Source organism: Falco cherrug, unplaced genomic scaffold, assembly GCF_023634085.1.
Source record: "Falco cherrug isolate bFalChe1 unplaced genomic scaffold, bFalChe1.pri scaffold_35, whole genome shotgun sequence".
Lineage (NCBI taxonomy): Eukaryota > Metazoa > Chordata > Aves > Falconiformes > Falconidae > Falco > Falco cherrug.
This window is the reverse complement of record NW_026599480.1, coordinates 1420775-1441943: the sequence shown is the minus strand read 5'-3', so window position 1 is coordinate 1441943 and position 21169 is coordinate 1420775. Positions and strand designations below refer to the sequence as shown.

At 52.8% G+C, this 21169-nt stretch overlaps 2 long non-coding RNA genes across 2 annotated transcripts; both read right to left on the bottom strand.

Annotated features, from left to right (window-relative positions):
- Positions 1–785: 785 nt before the first annotated feature.
- LOC129735128 (uncharacterized) lies at positions 786–2496 on the bottom strand. The gene is made up of 3 exons (XR_008730582.1): positions 2348–2496; positions 2028–2172; positions 786–1039 (listed from the first exon to the last, which is right to left on the bottom strand). It is a non-coding gene; the product is annotated as an uncharacterized LOC129735128 (long non-coding RNA).
- Positions 2497–12709: 10213 nt separating this feature from the next.
- On the bottom strand, positions 12710–17511 carry LOC129735116 (uncharacterized). Its single transcript, XR_008730569.1, has 3 exons — positions 17436–17511; positions 15985–16182; positions 12710–13322 (listed from the first exon to the last, which is right to left on the bottom strand). It is a non-coding gene; the product is annotated as an uncharacterized LOC129735116 (long non-coding RNA).
- Positions 17512–21169: the final 3658 nt, after the last annotated feature.

Genomic DNA, 21169 nt, shown 5'->3' with positions numbered 1-21169 from the left:
GAGCCCCCTGGAGCCGCCCCGGCGTCTGTAGGTCCTGCAGGAATAGGGCTAGCGTGTTTTTCTGCTGACTCTGACGGGGCTCTGGCTACACCTGTCCTGCTGAGGGACTGGGAACATGCAGCTGCCTGGGAGAGTCACCAGCCAGAGTATGAGTGCTCAAGCCTTGTTTCCCTTGCTGGAAAACACTTCATTTTTAAATACAGCCTCTCAGCGGCGAGATCCAGGCAGTCGGGATTGCTTCCTGTAGGGAGCAGCCTGGTGACTCGAGGCTGCTGCCTTCAGTGGCAGAGCTGGACGCTTCTCCTCGCTGACAGGATTAAGTTATAAAGAATCACTCGGAGAGGCTGCAGCTAAAGCAGTGCACTCAGCCAGAGCCAAAATGCTCCATGGCACCACCCATACACAGCTCCACCAGAGAAGGTGCCAGGAAGGACTTCTGTTTGTGGTTCTCACTTCAAGTTGTTTACAGGCCTGGCTGTAGGCGATGGATACGCAGCCTCCCAGCGGGGTGCCAGGGCTGACGGGCTGGGAGACGGCATGGGTAGGTGATGGCTTTATACTTGGAGAGCTGCCCGCTCAAAGCCCAAATGTGAGCGAGGGCTCTCTTGCAGATGGGGGAGTATAGACCCTCTTCACAACTTCCTCACATGCTCTCACCCATAATTTCAATACAATGGGTGTGGGGAGCATGTCTGACTGCCCTGTCAGAAACCCCATGCCTCAGCCCAGACTACAGCCCACAACTTGCAAGTTCCTGCTTTTGTTGTTGTTAAGACCGAGGCAATTGTGCTACTGCTCTGTGTTTATTTTTGTGCTGTTCTTCAGCAATACATGGTTGACCACTGAAGCCTGGTGGCTGTGCTGAACTGGTAGGGGGCCAGTTCCCTGGTACTCTGTGGCAGATGGTCCAGTTTTCCAGGCATGGATGATGGGTGCTGGTGCCGGGTCTGGCTCTCAGTACATGCTGGGATGTGCAGGACGGCTGTCTGAGCGCAAGGGTCAGCTGCTGCTGTTGGCCTGTTTTCTCGCAGCGAGGCGCCTGTGGAGAGAGGAGGCTGCTGAGACCCTACGGCAGCTGTGGTGCTGTATGGGGGTTAGGGTGGGGGCAGTACCCGGGGCACTGTGGGGTGCACATGGGAGCTGTGGGCACAGAGAGCTCTCTTCAAAAAGTGGGCTCCCTGCACCCGTCGGCTGGGGCTCTGCTCGCCTGCCCATGGCTTGTCTCCTCTCGGCCCTGACCATCCTGACCTGCCTGCTCTGCCCACGCTGGAAAGGAGACCTGACTCCAGCAGACTGAGGGGAGCAAAGCTGGGCACGGCACTGCAGGGCTAGGAGAGCCTCCTGTTCTCTCTCTCAGCATGCTTGTGGAGTCCAGCACTCAGCTCCCCTGTCCATCCCTGACCAGACAAGGGGACAGCCTCGGCTCTCTGTTCGGTGGGGTGCTCTGAAGAGAGGATGCTCTCTGCAGAATACGTATCCAGAGCCCTGCGCAGGCAAAACCCCTGCCCGTGCTGACAACACGCACACTGGCAGTGCTGGAAAGCACATGGGACAGATTGACTCTCTTTCTCCAAAGAAAACTTGACAGCTTCCTCACCAATCCCAGTTGCTTGGACATCTTGGCTGAGGTGAACACCTGGGATCTAAGGCATCACCTAGCAGGGTGATTTCTTCTCCTAGGCTCACTGGTAGGGAGAGAGATGCCGCTCTGGCATTTCTCCCTTTCTGGGGCAGCCTCATCCCTCGTTGTTTTGACTTTCTGACCTTGCTCTGCCCATATCTGTCACCTGGTCTGCTCTTGTCGAGGCAGGGTTGCTTCTAGCAAACACTTGCTTAGCAAGTTAGCAAGGTAACACGTAGCTAACCCAAGAATTGAGAGGCCCGGTCAAACACCTCACCGCAGAATTCTCAGCGGACTTTGGCCAGTAACTAACTCGGCATTCCAGAAGACCCTACCACGAAATGCTTCATGGCTTAAAGCAGCCAGCTAATATGGAAGTTTGGGGAAAAAAACCCCAACAACTCACCGTCTCCTCTTCCTCCACACAACGATGACACAACACAACACCATCCCATATAGGACGGAGCCCAAAACTGCCACAGCACCTTCAATGCAGTACTTCCGGAAACTTTTATGATCCTCAGCATCTGAGCTGCTCTGGCCTTCTACTCCTGTCGAAAAAATCTGCACGTTAGTGAGTCCTGCACAGTCACGGCAATCTCACAGGAGGTTAGAAATGTCCAAAAAATGATCAATCCCTTTCTGCTTGTGGAGGCTACGGCTTCTCCACACATGCCTCTGCCCTCAGCTTCCCAACTTCTCTGGTTCAGAGGGACGTATACCCACCTGGTGCTGCTTTATACAGCTCTTTTATGAATTCATCTAGGTCTGGCGATGACACGTGGGGAGGCTTCTCTGCATTGTCCGCAGGTTTTCTTCCTTGAGGCACGTGAAAGAAAGTATCAAGTTAAAGCTCTCACTAATAAGATACTTAGCAGGAGTGCTTCGTCTGTGAACTCAGCCAGGACTGACGATGCGCCCCTGGCATACCAGGTGAGCTCCAGCACAGGATCCAGACCAGGAGCTGGAGCCACAGCTGCAACCAAACACCCATGAGAAGTTTGTGACATGCACTGTGACAGACGCTGGCACAACGGAAGAGCAGAACCTTTGAGGGGATCATGTCATGACATGGCACACGCAATGACAAAGGTCTATACTGCCACACCTGCAAGGGACGCCTCGCTCACATTTGGGCTTGGAGCGGGCAGCTCTCCAAGTAAGAAGCCGTCACGTACCCATACCGTCTCCCAGCCCGTCAGCCCTGGCAACCCGCTGGGAAGCTGCATATCCATCGCCTGCAGCCAGGCCTGTAAACAAACAGAACAGAGAAGCTCCCCTGAAATCACACACCTCCGCCCCAAAGTCACCCGCCTCCCAGGTACTGCCACACCTCACAGGGCACGCAATACCAATAGTAACTACAATGGGTAGGGCTGGAGTCACTCAGGCTCCACCTGAGTGTCAAGAAAACGCACTGGTCTGGGACCAAAATAAGCCCAAAAGGGGGAAGCTGTTGTCTCAACTCCCAAATTACTACACTCTGGTTTAGAGGGTAACTACACGTGAAACAAATCTGTGCACAAAGTTCCGGTCAAGCTGACCCACTCTCTGAAGCAGTTATGCATGAAGGGACTTCTCATGAAGGGAGGCAGCCTTAGGAAAGCCGGGAAACAAAGACCAGAGAGCAGTAAGAACACCATTATCTAAGCAATGCAGAACAGAGCCTTCAAGTGAGGAAAGTTTTGGTCGCGAGAGAATGCAAGCTGACAAGACCTTGCCATCCGCTGACATCAACAGAAAATTAGGTGAAAATAGGACAAAGACAAATGTGGCAGTGGGAGGTCACGACCTCCAACCCAAATAGGTCCCTCCAGAAGAGGGCAAAACCCTGCCTGGGAAGCACGCGTATTTAGTAAAGTCCTTCACCAGTGTTAGCTGAGGCATAGAAGAGCCCACGGTCTCCCAAAACAAGAGGAAAAGCATGACCAAGGTACCAGAACCACAACTAGAAAGAGGTAAAGCACCACTGACTCAATGCACAGCCCTTCAGTTTAGCTGCCTTCAAGTCAGGCGTCCTGCCTGAAGCTGGGTGTCCAGCCCCCACCTCTCCCTGCCCCCAAGGTGTCACGGAGAGTCTTCTACCCGTCAGGGAGAACAACGGGCATGAAGGAGGCTGTGAAGCTGGGGCTGCTGCGATCCTGGCCAGGGCATGCCTACAGACGCAGCAAAGGCTGCCAGGCTCAGTGACCCCAAGCTGCCTGTGCATCCTCTCGGCCACCCACGGGCAGTCTCCCCTCCGGCAACTGGCAGCAAGGCACGAGCATCTCCAGTTCCTGCCAGCTGGGTACCAACAGCTGCCCACAACAGCTCTGGCCGGGAACGGTGTCACCAGGGCCGCAGCTGTGCCTGGGACTCAGCCTGAACCACAAGCCGCAGCAGAGACTCCGGACCATCTCTGCAGCTCACCAGTGCTTGCAAGGCATGAAATCCAGCATCAGTGCAGCAAGGCTCTGATCGATCCCTTTCTGCTTGTGGAGGCTACGGCTTCTCCACACATGCCTCTGCCCTCAGCTTCCCAACTTCTCTGGTTCAGAGGGACGTATACCCACCTGGTGCTGCTTTATCCAGATCTTTCATGATTTCCTCTAGGTCTGGCGATGACACGTGGGGAGGCTTCTCTGTATTGCCAACAGGTTTTCTTCCTTGAGGCACGTGAAAGAAAGTATCAAGTTAAAGCTCTCACTAATAAGATACTTAGCAGGAGTGCTTCGTCTGTGAACTCAGCCAGGGCTGACGATGCGCCCCTGGCATACCAGGTGAGCTCCAGCACAGGATCCAGACCAGGAGCTGGAGCCACAGCTGCAACCAAACACCCATGAGAAGTTTGTGACATGCACTGTGACAGACGCTGGCACAACGGAAGAGCAGAACCTTTGAGGGGATCATGTCATGACATGGCACACGCAATGACAAAGGTCTATACTGCCACACCTGCAAGGGACGCCTCGCTCACATTTGGGCTTGGAGCGGGCAGCTCTCCAAGTAAGAAGCCATCACGTACCCATGCCGTCTCCCAGCCCGTCAGCCCTGGCACCCCGCTGGGAAGCTGCATATCCATCGCCTGCAGCCAGGCCTGTAAACAAACAGAACAGAGAAGCTCCCCTGAAATCACACACCTCCGCCCCAAAGTCACCCGCCTCCCAGGTACTGCCACACCTCACAGGGCACGCAATACCAATAGTGACTACAATGGGTAGGGCTGGAGTCACTCAGGCTCCACCTGAGTGTCAAGAAAACGCACTGGTCTGGGACCAAAATAAGCCCAAAAGGGGCAAGTTGTTGTCTCAACTCCCAAATTACTACACTCTGGTTTAGAGGGTAACTACACGTAAAACAAATCTGTGCACAAAGTTCCGGTCAAGCTGACCCACTCTCTGAAGCAGTTATGCATGAAGGGACTTCTCATGAAGGGAGGCAGCCTTAGGAAAGCCGGGAAACAAAGACCAGAGAGCAGTAAGAACACCATTATCTAAGCAATGCAGAACAGAGCCTTCAAGTGAGGAAAGTTTTGGTCGCGAGAGAATGCAAGCTGACAAGACCTTGCCATCCGCTGACATCAACAGAAAATTAGGTGAAAATAGGACAAAGACAAATGTGGCAGTGGGAGGTCACGACCTCCAACCCAAATAGGTCCCTCCAGAAGAGGGCAAAACCCTGCCTGGGAAGCACGCGTATTTAGTAAAGTCCTTCACCAGTGTTAGCTGAGGCATAGAAGAGCCCACGGTCTCCCAAAACAAGAGGAAAAGCATGACCAAGGTACCAGAACCACAACTAGAAAGAGGTAAAGCACCACTGACTCAATGCACAGCCCTTCAGTTTAGCTGCCTTCAAGTCAGGCGTCCTGCCTGAAGCTGGGTGTCCAGCCCCCACCTCTCCCTGCCCCCAAGGTGTCACGGAGAGTCTTCTACCCGTCAGGGAGAACAACGGGCATGAAGGAGGCTGTGAAGCTGGGGCTGCTGCGATCCTGGCCAGGGCATGCCTACAGACGCAGCAAAGGCTGCCAGGCTCAGTGACCCCAAGCTGCCTGTGCATCCTCTCGGCCACCCACGGGCAGTCTCCCCTCCGGCAACTGGCAGCAAGGCACGAGCATCTCCAGTTCCTGCCAGCTGGGTACCAACAGCTGCCCACAACAGCTCTGGCCGGGAACGGTGTCACCAGGGCCGCAGCTGTGCCTGGGACTCAGCCTGAACCACAAGCCGCAGCAGAGACTCCGGACCATCTCTGCAGCTCACCAGTGCTTGCAAGGCATGAAATCCAGCATCAGTGCAGCAAGGCTCTGATCGATCCCTTTCTGCTTGTGGAGGCTACGGCTTCTCCACACATGCCTCTGCCCTCAGCTTCCCAACTTCTCTGGTTCAGAGGGACGTATACCCACCTGGTGCTGCTTTATCCAGATCTTTCATGATTTCCTCTAGGTCTGGCGATGACACGTGGGGAGGCTTCTCTGTATTGCCAACAGGTTTTCTTCCTTGAGGCACGTGAAAGAAAGTATCAAGTTAAAGCTCTCACTAATAAGATACTTAGCAGGAGTGCTTCGTCTGTGAACTCAGCCAGGACTGACGATGCGCCCCTGGCATACCAGGTGAGCTCCAGCACAGGATCCAGACCAGGAGCTGGAGCCACAGCTGCAACCAAACACCCATGAGAAGTTTGTGACATGCACTGTGACAGACGCTGGCACAACGGAAGAGCAGAACCTTTGAGGGGATCATGTCATGACATGGCACACGCAATGACAAAGGTCTATACTGCCACACCTGCAAGGGACGCCTCGCTCACATTTGGGCTTGGAGCGGGCAGCTCTCCAAGTAAGAAGCCATCACGTACCCATGCCGTCTCCCAGCCCGTCAGCCCTGGCACCCCGCTGGGAAGCTGCATATCCATCGCCTGCAGCCAGGCCTGTAAACAAACAGAACAGAGAAGCTCCCATGAAATCACACACCTCCGCCCCAAAGTCACCCGCCTCCCAGGTACTGCCACACCTCACAGGGCACGCAATACCAATAGTAACTACAATGGGTAGGGCTGGAGTCACTCAGGCTCCACCTGAGTGTCAAGAAAACGCACTGGTCTGGGACCAAAATAAGCCCAAAAGGGGCAAGTTGTTGTCTCAACTCCCAAATTACTACACTCTGGTTTAGAGGGTAACTACACGTGAAACAAATCTGTGCACAAAGTTCCGGTCAAGCTGACCCACTCTCTGAAGCAGTTATGCATGAAGGGACTTCTCATGAAGGGAGGCAGCCTTAGGAAAGCCGGGAAACAAAGACCAGAGAGCAGTAAGAACACCATTATCTAAGCAATGCAGAACAGAGCCTTCAAGTGAGGAAAGTTTTGGTCGCGAGAGAATGCAAGCTGACAAGACCTTGCCATCCGCTGACATCAACAGAAAATTAGGTGAAAATAGGACAAAGACAAATGTGGCAGTGGGAGGTCACGACCTCCAACCCAAATAGGTCCCTCCAGAAGAGGGCAAAACCCTGCCTGGGAAGCACGCGTATTTAGTAAAGTCCTTCACCAGTGTTAGCTGAGGCATAGAAGAGCCCACGGTCTCCCAAAACAAGAGGAAAAGCATGACCAAGGTACCAAAACCACAACTAGAAAGAGGTAAAGCACCACTGACTCAATGCACAGCCCTTCAGTTTAGCTGCCTTCAAGTCAGGCGTCCTGCCTGAAGCTGGGTGTCCAGCCCCCACCTCCCCCTGCCCCCAAGGTGTCACGGAGAGTCTTCTACCCATCAGGGAGAACAACGGGCATGAAGGAGGCTGTGAAGCTGGGGCTGCTGCGATCCTGGCCAGGGCATGCCTACAGACGCAGCAAAGGCTGCCAGGCTCAGTGACCCCAAGCTGCCTGTGCATCCTCTCGGCCACCCACGGGCAGTCTCCCCTCCGGCAACTGGCAGCAAGGCACGAGCATCTCCAGTTCCTGCCAGCTGGGTACCAACAGCTGCCCACAACAGCTCTGGCCGGGAACGGTGTCACCAGGGCCGCAGCTGTGCCTGGGACTCAGCCTGAACCACAAGCCGCAGCAGAGACTCCGGACCATCTCTGCAGCTCACCAGTGCTTGCAAGGCATGAAATCCAGCATCAGTGCAGCAAGGCTCTGATCGATCCCTTTCTGCTTGTGGAGGCTACGGCTTCTCCACACATGCCTCTGCCCTCAGCTTCCCAACTTCTCTGGTTCAGAGGGACGTATACCCACCTGGTGCTGCTTTATCCAGATCTTTCATGATTTCCTCTAGGTCTGGCGATGACACGTGGGGAGGCTTCTCTGTATTGCCAACAGGTTTTCTTCCTTGAGGCACGTGAAAGAAAGTATCAAGTTAAAGCTCTCACTAATAAGATACTTAGCAGGAGTGCTTCGTCTGTGAACTCAGCCAGGACTGACGATGCGCCCCTGGCATACCAGGTGAGCTCCAGCACAGGATCCAGACCAGGAGCTGGAGCCACAGCTGCAACCAAACACCCATGAGAAGTTTGTGACATGCACTGTGACAGACGCTGGCACAACGGAAGAGCAGAACCTTTGAGGGGATCATGTCATGACATGGCACACGCAATGACAAAGGTCTATACTGCCACACCTGCAAGGGACGCCTCGCTCACATTTGGGCTTGGAGCGGGCAGCTCTCCAAGTAAGAAGCCATCACGTACCCATGCCGTCTCCCAGCCCGTCAGCCCTGGCACCCCGCTGGGAAGCTGCATATCCATCGCCTGCAGCCAGGCCTGTAAACAAACAGAACAGAGAAGCTCCCCTGAAATCACACACCTCCGCCCCAAAGTCACCCGCCTCCCAGGTACTGCCACACCTCACAGGGCACGCAATACCAATAGTGACTACAACGTGTAGGGCTGGAGTCACTCAGGCTCCACCTGAGTGTCAAGAAAACGCACTGGTCTGGGACCAAAATAAGCCCAAAAGGGGGAAGTTGTTGTCTCAACTCCCAAATTACTACACTCTGGTTTAGAGGGTAACTACACGTGAAACAAATCTGTGCACAAAGTTCAGGTCAAGCTGACCCACTCTCTGAAGCAGTTATGCATGAAGGGACTTCTCATGAAGGGAGGCAGCCTTAGGAAAGCCGGGAAACAAAGACCAGAGAGCAGTAAGAACACCGTTATCTAAGCAATGCAGAACAGAGCCTTCAAGTGAGGAAAGTTTTGGTCGCGAGAGAATACAAGCTGACAAGACCTTGCCATCCGCTGACATCAACAGAAAATTAGGTGAAAATAGGACAAAGACAAATGTGGCAGTGGGAGGTCACGACCTCCAACCCAAATAGGTCCCTCCAGAAGAAGGCAAAACCCTGCCCGGAGAGCATGCATAAAGACCTTCAGCACTGCTGTCTCAGGATGGGTACAATTTTGCTGTAGAAGCAAGAAACATGTAATCAGTCCTGTGTATGATAAGGAAGGTGCAATATACTATGAAGTATAAGAAGTGTGCACTGGACGGGGGAAGGGAGGGAAGATTCCATCGTATCTTCGGGGATCTGTCGACAGGCTGAACCTGTCTTCTCCCACATAGAGATGCCAACTGGGTAAGAACTATATTCAGTGACTATCTCATACCAGCTTTTATTAGGTGCGTTGTTTTAAGCTTGATTTGCAGTTACTATATTATCACCAGCAGTCTTTGAACCTTATCCTTTCATAAACTAGCAGTTTGTATAATAAAAATCTTGAGCTTGTGTAAGTCTCTGGAGATCTGAATAACTGATATAAGGATCTGGCTCAGTGACGTTGAATAGGTTAGTTGAATCACTCTCGTCTACAGTGGGCTGTCAAAACGCAGGTAGCGGGCTAGCTGGTCGGCCATGAGGGTATCGTCTGTCTGGGGAAATTGACAGGTTGATCAAATATGAAGGGTTTGAGGAATCCCCCTTCTTAATGTGACACACCTGTTGGCTGGGACCGGAAAGCTTTCAAAGTACTGTTTCCAGGCCACGTGCAACACCCTTCAAAGACCAGGTGGACAAACATACAGCCTCTTAGGAATTCTTACTGGGACAACTCTACTGGGCACTAAAGAAGCCCACAGGAAAGGACTGGAGGGAAAAAAAAAATCACCTTTTTTTTTGTCTCATGGAGAAGTGCCTACTTCTGAGACTACTGAGAGTCTGCTGCACCACAGCTGCCCTGTTACTTCCCCTGGCCTGCGAGATGGGGCTGTGTGTTGGGGACCTGGCGTTGCCCAAGGAGAGCACTGCAGGGCTAGAGCAGGAATGCTCCCGCCTTCCTGAATGGACATCTCCCAAGGACAGATGTCCCCAAAGCTGATAGCCAGAGCGCAGCCCAGGAGCAGTGGAGTCACGGCACCAGGCACGGCTGTGACCCAGCCAGAGGACAAGCACTCCCGTGGACTAATGCCTGGCCCTGCTGTGCAGCTCTGGCCCCGACTCGCAGGCCGGGGAAGGCTGCCACACCACACTGCCCAGGGTTGGGTTCCAGCCCTCACCCGCCAACCTACCTAATCGCCACGGAGCAGCCCAAGTGTCCTGGGCTTGCAGGGCCACCAGGAGGAAGAGGATAAGGATGCAGGAGAGGGACACAGCCCCCTGTGCCTGCACCATGCTGCTGCTGCTGCTGCTGCTGCTGCTGCTGCTGCTGCTGCTGCTGCTGCAGTCACCACTGCTGCTGCTGCTGCTGGCACTGATGGACCACGCCCACGGCACAACGTATCATGGTGTGGAACACTGGGGCTTGTGACCTCACAGCCCAGCCTCCTCAGGGCAGCCATGCCCCCGTCATGCTGCCACCCACCCAAGCACCCCCCTGGCACACCCCACCCCAGGAAGGCAGGGCTTCCAGTGGAGACCGAGACTGACACTGCGCTAAGGAGTGTTTTGACTGTCTAGAGCTTGATGATAGTGATGAAAGGGCCGAGTGTTTATGGGTACGAACGAGGGGAAAGGCCAGCAATGCAGATGTCATGGTGGGAGGCTCTTAAGACCACCACAGCAGGATGAAGAGGCAGATGAAATATTCTATCAATCAGCAGCTGGGAGAAATCTCACCATCGCTACCCTTGTTCTCATGAGGGAATTGAGCTTCCCAGATGTCTGCTGGAAATACAGTACAGCAGAGAGGAAAGGCTCTAGGAGCTTCCTGAGCTGTGCGGACGAGACCTTCCTGACCCAGCTGGTGAGGGAGCCTGCTAGGGAAGGAGCACCCTGCAGCTGTTGTTTGCTAACAGAGAAGGACTTGTGGGTGATGTGATGGCTGGAGGCCATCTGGGCCATGGCCATCGTGACATGTTAAGAGGTTTGATTCTTGAGAAGTAAGGAGGGGGGGCAGCAGAACTGCTCCCTTGGACTTCCAGAGAGCAGACTGCATCTGTCCTCTTTTTGAATAAAAATGCCGCGGTTTAGATATACGACTTATTTATAGAATTACAAGCATGGAAAACCAGTCTTTTCCATAAGAAAGCAACTACGGAACCTCTTCACTGACAGTAAATACCTCAATACGTGAGTACCCCATGCCACATGCCAATACCAACTCCAATGCAACATAACTGAAATACCTCCACTGGAGATACCAGTTCTGCAATTAAGTCTTGAGCTTTCCTCACAGAGCCTGCCACACCACCCGCTAGCATGTTCCGTTAACCTCCCAAACACTGGCCTTGAGAACCTGAGCGTGAAGCTGTTCTCAAGCACAAGCATGGAAATCCAACCATCAGTGGTCCGAGAGGTATGCAAAGATGAACATCTATGTCTCCCCTGTTGACACTCCTGAGGATAGGAAGCCAGAAGAGCTGTTCAGTTACCCAAGTCTAAATAGGTTTAGTATCTTTACTGAAAGCTGGCGAGACACAAGCCTAAGAAATCTTTGCTCCATATCTAACCATCGCTGAAACACTGAATCGAAAGGAAGCAAAGGAAGACAGAAGACACGCCAGGTCTGCCAAGCAAAGAACATGAGGAAGTTTCTCACCGCACAGAAGCACAGCTGCAGACAGAGTTCCTGCTGACAAGCAGGCAGCAGGAGTGAACTTTATCCATTTGGGACCCTTTGAGAACACCAGGCACCCAGATAGTGCTGAAGGATGCTTTGTACATAGCGGACCCTCGGAGAGAAGCAGACATGTCCAGTTTTATGCCCTGGGGAAGTGCCCTGACACTGTCCTGCCCCTCGGGTGGCGTAGGATAATTAAAATACAGGAACTTATTAGTAAGCATGGGCTAATTCCTGGCCCACTGTGATGCTAACAGTAGCCCACAAATCTCTCAACTAGTTTTGCTCAGCCTGTATTTATGACAGTTACATTGCTCTATGTTGTGGGGGAAAGCAGGTGACACAGCTTGCCCCCTTGATGCACAGGGCTGTGTTTCAAAGGACTACGACAAGCCCAGAAGAGCACAGCATAGAACAGCTTATACGTAATTGAGTATCACATCACAAAACATACTGCATGCATCTATCCATGAAAATGGGGTTTATGTAGGCACATGCAAAATGGGTCTCCTGCTCAAAACCCAGCAAATCCTGATTTTAAAAAATCATATACTGAAATGTAAGACGACATACCTTTGGGTTTGTTGCTAAATCCCCATGTCGATGTAATTCCTTCACTGCCATCTGAAATCGTTCAGCTTAAGGCACTTTCCACGCCAAGCAAAGAAAGCTCAACTCAGAAGGGAAAGATCCTTCTTGATGGGACGCATCATCTGTGACAACCGGACACCTTCCCGCCCACTGAAACATAGCAGCAGAGTTAAAAGCAGCTTTTAAATTCCAAGTGGAGAGGTGCAAAGTCTGAAAACTACAGGACATTCTCTTCCTAGCACAAAATAATCAACTTTTTCCCACTTCTCTGCAAACCCCAACCCCGGTGTTTTGTGTTTTTCACACTGCAGCACAGAAAGCCAGTACCCACAGCTGCACAAGGACTTCCAGTGCCAGTGTGCAAAGCATCGAGGAGTCTGGGCTCAGTCTTGGCAGTACAGGAGCGATCCACCTCAAATGCACTGCACAGTCTGCACCTGGGGGTATCACAGGTCAATAGTTAATCACTGCTTTTCCTCCCAGTAACAATAAGGAGAGAAAAAAAGAAAATCTCCTTACATCCATGGCTCTTCTTTACAGGCTAGAGGTTTATGGAAGTGATGACCCATTTCACCCAACATTCAAGACACCTTCTGAACAATTTTCAGAACTGTCCCCAAACCCCCAGATCTTACACAACAATCAGTCCAAAGAAAGTACAGAGGTCTCTGCGCTACTGGACACATGCAGGAACACTTGTGTTTACTGGACACCTTTGTAAAGGGAAAAGGCATTACACCAGCGTACCAGATCCTTGCCCAAAAGACTTTTCAAACCACCTGTTTGTTGACGCAGTCACTGCACTTCAACCCTTCCACCCACGACAACATCCTCTCAGGGGGCAGACTTGCCTGCTCTTGATCACAGAATCAGTCAGCAGAGCTCATATTGAACCAAGCTAAAAACTGGGCCCAGCCTCTACGTTCACGGTTGGGATACACGGCTCCTATCACAGGGCTCACATGGCAGTCCCACCTGGCTTACGTATCTGAAGTTGCATTTCCCACGGGTCAAATATTCCTCTTCACATCTGCCTTGAAACTGAGGGCTCATGGTCAGCGAGAGAAGGGAGTTCCTTGCCTCCTGTGCAGTCAGGTCACGTTCCCCTGCTAAAGGCAGCCTGCTCAGGCCTCCCATTTGTGTACAATCTGTTAAAAGAGTAAAATCAAGTCTGAAGGTTATTCATTTGCTTCCTTAAACATTCTACCATTTGCAGCATTCGGCCCCCAGAAGATGACTTCTGACATAGCAACTTCAACCAAGCAACTGGCAGTTCAACAGAATCACCAACAGCCAGGTCTGTACCCTTGGGGAGACACTTTCAAAGCTCTTTGGAGGATCGCACTGGATCTGTGTGCTTTAGACCCCACTGCGTGGATTTACTGTTTTACTGGCAAAGGTTTTATGTACCACACGTGAACATCTTCAAAACACCTACTGTAATGGTCTCATGCGTAAACAGACACAATGATCCTCTAATATCACACACGAAGAACTCAATGGATGCCCCTACCAAGGCAGTGGTTCCCTTCTGTAGCCACTGAACAAGCAAAAGGATGGATCAGAACGACATTATCAAGCTCTGAAGCAAAATTTCTGTCCTCCTTTAGCTGTAATTTAGAGCTTCATTGAGTGCTGAAGAGTGTCAGCCTGACAGCTCTGAAGCAGGAAGCGCTTGATCCTCTGTGCCAGAACCACACCGGCACTGGCCACACAAGCTGCCTGCGTACTCACAGGGTCAGGGTCAGGGTCCGGGTCCGGGTCAGGGTCTGTACTGCCCTGCCACCGCAACACAGAAGTGAGGAAAGTGAAATGGAGATAGAAGTGTTCATTTTCCACGTAGTTGATGCTGGCAGCTTCTTGCCTCCAGCATTCCTGCACCTCAGGAGCCTGGGAAATGACAACAAATGAGAAAGTTCCTAAAAATAATTTGCCTAACACACCACAGCGTAGCACTTCCGTATGCCCACACCACACTTCTGGCTCCCAGCTGCTCTCCTGTGCTTCCCTTTAGCTACCTGGGAGGCACCTTTTCCATCTCCTCAGATCTCAGAACACCCAACTCATGGCTCTAACATTCTTCCCCTTCCTCTCAACATCTTCCTGGTGGTCTCCGCTTTCTGCCCTCCAGATTAGGGCCTTATCATAACAGGACAAGGATAGCACTGGGGGTTTTTTCTGTAAGGAAGCCAAATACTTAAAACTCTTAATTAAAATATAAATTTTAAAGAGGAAGGGAAAAGCCAAAATGACAGCCAAGTGGAAGTTTCATTTGGTGCTCAAACCACCTGAACACTTCTGCTGCAGCTGCAGCCGAGAGCTGGCCCTTAGATGCCTGATCAGGATAAAGCCCCAAATCCTGCCACTAAGGTTTCAAATGACAAAATAACATCATCTAAGGGAAGGCAAAATGGATAAACACAAACATCGCCGTATGTTTACAGGGCCTTCACAGCACAGTGGTTCTCTGATGGCACCCAGAACTTAGCAGTATGAAGAATTACAAAGGTCAAGTGCTCTTTATAAGCGATGCACCCTTAAATCAACACTAGTGACCAAAGAGCCAAGCACTTGACTTGCAGAACGGCAGACGATTCCTGACTTTCTCCACAGCTTCTACTACTGATGAAGCTTACAACCACCTCACCATTTGGGAACAACATCCGTTGCTAGTGTTGCTCTGGTTGGAAACTCAGCAGGCTGGCACGTTCCTTCCTTCAGAGCCAGAAGGAATTTGTCGTTACAGGAATTCTCATGCCACTGAACTGGCAGCAAGGTACACAAGCCTCTTAATCCCTTTTTATACTTCTGCGCTTGTGCCATATAACCATTCTCCACTCTCCATCTCACCACCTCTCCAAGCAGAAAAGTCCCATCTGCCACACACTTGTCACAAACTACGTAGGATATGACACAGGTTTCAAATACATCGGAAAGTATCAAATCAGACACTTTAAAACATAAAAGAAAACTAAAAAAAGGTGGCAGTGGGAAATTATTTTCTACCTTGACTGTTAGGTTCACAAGCTGCTAGTAGTTAACATTAATGGTGCACTATTTCAAGGTCGCTGCTAGTAGTTAACATTAATGGTGCACTATTTCAAGGTCGCTGCTAGTAGTTAACATTAATGGCGCACTATTTCAAGGTCGTGATGGCAACCTGCAATGTGTGGGTATCAGCGAGAGAATTGCTGCCTTGCACCAGTTCAGGTGCTCCACCTATACCTTGTCACAGATTTGAATTTTTTGTTTGCTTGTTTTAAATCAGGGTAGGATTTGCCTACCAAGACCAGATTTTAAGTGACGTTACATTAAGCTGCTCTTGCTTTAAATACAGCAAGATAGCTCCACTGCTACATTCAGCCACAAGAACGTAAACACCTCCAGCTTCATAGACACCCATACATTATTTTTGTAAGGAACAAATGACTAAACATGGAACAACACTATGGAAAAAGCAAAAGAATGCACACAATCAGCATTTCCCTATTTGGACCAAAACCCAAACATCTCTAACAGCAGATAAGTCTGAATTAAAAATCAACCACATCCAGATCCCAAACGGGGTAGGGGTTATTGTATGCCACAGACCTGGACTTGACTGTTGAAGGAAATCACGCGCTACGGAAAATTTGAGGTGGTTCTGCGGAAGGTTAACTACAGCCTTGGCAACTTCCTTGGGACATGAAAGGTACGTGCGCTACAGTACCACCCGCAATAAAGGAAACCAGTCTCGCAGTTTGAGTTCAATACCACATCCGCAAACCAAATGAGGCTGCTACGTTTGAGGAACACTGATGGAAACCTCACCTGCCATCCCAAAGTTATGCTACGGCATTTCTTCCCTTTTTGCCACTTTCCTCAGCCTTGGTACATCTTTTGCAGAATCTGAAGCAAGGGCCCATAGCTTCTTCCTGTTTCTAACAGTGAATGTCTGGGTTTCACACGTTGGTTTCTTGTGCGGCGCCAATAAGACCCAACACTCGCCTTCAGAAATGCATCCGTACACTAGGCAAGAAAAGGAAAATTACCAGTCACGACATTGTACTGCCCACAGGGCAACAGAGTGCCCCACTCGTAAGAGGATTTAAGGCCGTAAATAACCCTCAAATATCTTCATGAACAAGCACAGTTTAATCATGTGCTTTTAATCTGACTACTGACACAATCTAACAAGAAGACACATTAAGGGAAGCAGAGCTGTAGTTAAAAAAGTGGGGCTTCTCTTTCCTCTCCTGAGGGTTTACCATCCAGAGCTGGCTGAAGTTCTGAACCTGCAAACCGCTCCCCCATGCTTGTATGCTCGCTCTGGGAAACAAAGACGGCTGTTTGAATTCTTTTGCAGGTACAATCTTTCTTTACTTTTGAGTTGGAATGAAATGAAAAGCTGCCATCAGTCCCACTTACGGCACAGAGACACCCCTATGTTCCACGCACACGCCTGCCCAGAAATGCATGCAGAGGGAAGCCATCCCTTGGGTATCAAACACAGAAACAGCACTGAAAACCTTGACTTCTGAGAGTCCCTGCAGCGTTCTCCCAGGCCAATACACAGCATGCTTGTGGCAGGATCACCACTGCGTGTGCGTCACTTGCTTTCATTTCCATCTTCATCTCTAACCTGGCACTTGCCACCTCCAGAATGCAGCATGCATAAAAGCAATTCCGTTTACTACAAGCACAGCACCGTGTGAACCTTCTGCATGAAGCCCGGTATTTAAAGGAATTGCTATAAAGAATAAAAATCTGCCGGCACCACTGACACACAGACACGCTGTGTTTTCTGAAGAGGGCCGATACATGAAACCTGCAAACTAAGGACTGCGACAGCTCGCTCCTTGCCCCTCTTCTTTTGCCCTCAGGCTGGCGCAGGAGCTCCTTTCACCAGAGCAGGCACACCACAGACACAGCCTCACCGAGGGGAAGGGTGGGGAGGGGATAAGGGCAGAGGGGGAAAGGAAAGACCCACAGAAGCAGCTTTGCTGCCCACTGCCAAAGTCACAAGCCGCTCACGGATCCTGTCCCCTCGCCCTGCCTCTGCTGGTCTGTGCCTCCGTCCCCCTTCCCGCCCCTCCGCTCCTCTCCCTAGCCCTCTCTCCTGCTGCTGATCCTGCATCCCTTGCGGCACCCCCCTGCCCCTCTGTCTCTGTCCCGCTGCATCCCTCTGCCCGCTCCTCGTCAGTCCCTGTCCTTTCTCCATCCCTGCCCAGCCCCCCCCGCTCTCCCTGCCCCTCTCCGGCCACCCCTCCGCCTTGACCCACCTCTCCCTGCCGCTCAGTGCCTCCCTTCCCCTCGTCTCTGCCCACGGGGGCTCCGGGGCCGGGGCCTGTGCTCGGGCAGTCCCGGGAAGGGGCCATGGGGCCTACAGGGCCCGGGCTGGGGGCTGGTGTCCTCCCAGGGCCGGACTGCTGGGCAGGGATGTCCCATGGCCTGCTGGGAGAAGGCGTGCCCCGGGGCATGCTGGGAGCTGTAGGCCCGGGGCCGCCCCATGGCCAGGTTGTTCCCGGGGCATGCTGGGAGCTGTAGGCCCGGGGCCACCCCATGGCCAGGCTGTTCCCAGAGCATGCTGGGAGCTGTAGGCCTGGCACCACCCCATGGCCAGGCTGTTCCCGGGGCATGCTGGGAGCTGTAGGCCCGGGGCCACCCCATGGCCAGGCTGTTCCCGGGGCATGCTGGGAGCTGTAGGCCTGGCACCACCCCATGGCCAGGCTGTTCCCGGGGCATGCTGGGAGCTGCCACTGCCCACCCTCAGCCTCCTGGCAGCCATGTTGGGCTGGGCAGGCACAGCCTGTGCTGGGGCTGTGGCCCGGCTGAGGGGACCTGTGGCCGGCCGTGGGGTGAGGGATGCCCCTTGGGCTGGCACAGGGGTGTCTGCTGCCTGCTGGCTGCCCGGGGGTTCTGTGGGGAGGTTCCAGCCCCCCGCTGTGCCAGGCCCCGGGGCAGCTGGAGTCAGGGTTGGCCGGGGCAGCCCTGGGGGGGAGCTGAGAGCTAAGGAGGGAAAGAGGCGCCGGCAGGTGCCCCGGGCACGGGCACCGGGCACCCCGACTTGCAGAGCCCCCTGGAGCCGCCCCGGCGTCTGTAGGTCCTGCAGGAATAGGGCTAGCGTGTTTTTCTGCTGACTCTGACAGGGCTCTGGCTACACCTGTCCTGCTGAGGGACTGGGAACATGCAGCTGCCTGGGAGAGTCACCAGCCAGAGTATGAGTGCTCAAGCCTTGTTTCCCTTGCTGGAAAACACTTCATTTTTAAATACAGCCTCTCAGCGGCGAGATCCAGGCAGTCGGGATTGCTTCCTGTAGGGAGCAGCCTGGTGACTGGAGGCTGCTGCCTTCAGTGGCAGAGCTGGACGCTTCTCCTCGCTGACAGGATTAAGTTATAAAGAATCACTCGGAGAGGCTGCAGCTAAAGCAGTGCACTCAGCCAGAGCCAAAATGCTCCATGGCACCACCCATACACAGCTCCACCAGAGAAGGTGCCAGGAAGGACTTCTGTTTGTGGTTCTCACTTCAAGTTGTTTACAGGCCTGGCTGCAGGCGATGGATACGCAGCCTCCCAGCGGGGTGCCAGGGCTGACGGGCTGGGAGACGGCATGGGTAGGTGATGGCTTTATACTTGGAGAGCTGCCCGCTCAAAGCCCAAATGTGAGCGAGGGCTCTCTTGCAGATGGGGGAGTATAGACCCTCTTCACAACTTCCTCACATGCTCTCACCCATAATTTCAATACAATGGGTGTGGGGAGCATGTCTGACTGGCCTGTCAGAAACCCCATGCCTCAGCCCAGACTACAGCCCACAACTTGCAAGTTCCTGCTTTTGTTGTTGTTAAGACCGAGGCAATTGTGCTACTGCTCTGTGTTTATTTTTGTGCTGTTCTTCAGCAATACATGGTTGACCACTGAAGCCTGGTGGCTGTGCTGAACTGGTAGGGGGCCAGTTCCCTGGTACTCTGTGGCAGATGGTCCAGTTTTCCAGGCATGGATGATGGGTGCTGGTGCCGGGTCTGGCTCTCAGTACATGCTGGGATGTGCAGGACGGCTGTCTGAGCGCAAGGGTCAGCTGCTGCTGTTGGCCTGTTTTCTCGCAGCGAGGCGCCTGTGGAGAGAGGAGGCTGCTGAGACCCTACGGCAGCTGTGGTGCTGTATGGGGGTTAGGGTGGGGGCAGTACCCGGTGCACTGTGGGGTGCACATGGGAGCTGTGGGCACAGAGAGCTCTCTTCAAAAAGTGGGCTCCCTGCACCCGTCGGCTGGGGCTCTGCTCGCCTGCCCATGGCTTGTCTCCTCTCGGCCCTGACCATCCTGACCTGCCTGCTCTGCCCACGCTGGAAAGGAGACCTGACTCCAGCAGACTGAGGGGAGCAAAGCTGGGCACGGCACTGCAGGGCTAGGAGAGCCTCCTGTTCTCTCTCTCAGCATGCTTGTGGAGTCCAGCACTCAGCTCCCCTGTCCATCCCTGACCAGACAAGGGGACAGCCTCGGCTCTCTGTTCGGTGGGGTGCTCTGAAGAGAGGATGCTCTCTGCAGAATACGTATCCAGAGCCCTGCGCAGGCAAAACCCCTGCCCGTGCTGACAACACGCACACTGGCAGTGCTGGAAAGCACATGGGACAGATTGACTCTCTTTCTCCAAAGAAAACTTGACAGCTTCCTCACCAATCCCAGTTGCTTGGACATCTTGGCTGAGGTGAACACCTGGGATTTAAGGCATCACCTAGCAGGGTGATTTCTTCTCCTAGGCTCACTGGTAGGGAGAGAGATGCCGCTCTGGCATTTCTCCCTTTCTGGGGCAGCCTCATCCCTCGTTGTTTTGACTTTCTGACCTTGCTCTGCCCATATCTGTCACCTGGTCTGCTCTTGTCGAGGCAGGGTTGCTTCTAGCAAACACTTGCTTAGCAAGTTAGCAAGGTAACACGTAGCTAACCCAAGAATTGAGAGGCCCGGTCAAACACCTCACCGCAGAATTCTCAGCGGACTTTGGCCAGTAACTAACTCGGCATTCCAGAAGACCCTACCACGAAATGCTTCATGGCTTAAAGCAGCCAGCTAATATGGAAGTTTGGGGAAAAAAACCCCAACAACTCACCGTCTCCTCTTCCTCCACACAATGATGACACAACACAACACCATCCCATATAGGACGGAGCCCAAAACTGCCACAGCACCTTCAATGCAGTACTTCCGGAAACTTTTATGATCCTCAGCATCTGAGCTGCTCTGGCCTTCTACTCCTGTCGAAAAAATCTGCACGTTAGGGAGTCCTGCACAGTCATGGCAATCTCACAGGAGGTTAGAAATGTCCAAAAAATGATCAATCCCTTTCTGCTTGTGGAGGCTACGGCTTCTCCACACATGCCTCTGCCCTCAGCTTCCCAACTTCTCTGGTTCAGAGGGACGTATACCCACCTGGTGCTGCTTTATACAGCTCTTTTATGAATTCATCTAGGTCTGGCGATGACACGTGGGGAGGCTTCTCTGCATTGTCCGCAGGTTTTCTTCCTTGAGGCACGTGAAAGAAAGTATCAAGTTAAAGCTCTCACTAATAAGATACTTAGCAGGAGTGCTTCGTCTGTGAACTCAGCCAGGACTGACGATGCGCCCCTGGCATACCAGGTGAGCTCCAGCACAGGATCCAGACCAGGAGCTGGAGCCACAGCTGCAACCAAACACCCATGAGAAGTTTGTGACATGCACTGTGACAGACGCTGGCACAACGGAAGAGCAGAACCTTTGAGGGGATCATGTCATGACATGGCACACGCAATGACAAAGGTCTATACTGCCACACCTGCAAGGGACGCCTCGCTCACATTTGGGCTTGGAGCGGGCAGCTCTCCAAGTAAGAAGCCATCACGTACCCATGCCGTCTCCCAGCCCGTCAGCCCTGGCACCCCGCTGGGAAGCTGCATATCCATCGCCTGCAGCCAGGCCTGTAAACAAACAGAACAGAGAAGCTCCCATGAAATCACACACCTCCGCCCCAAAGTCACCCGCCTCCCAGGT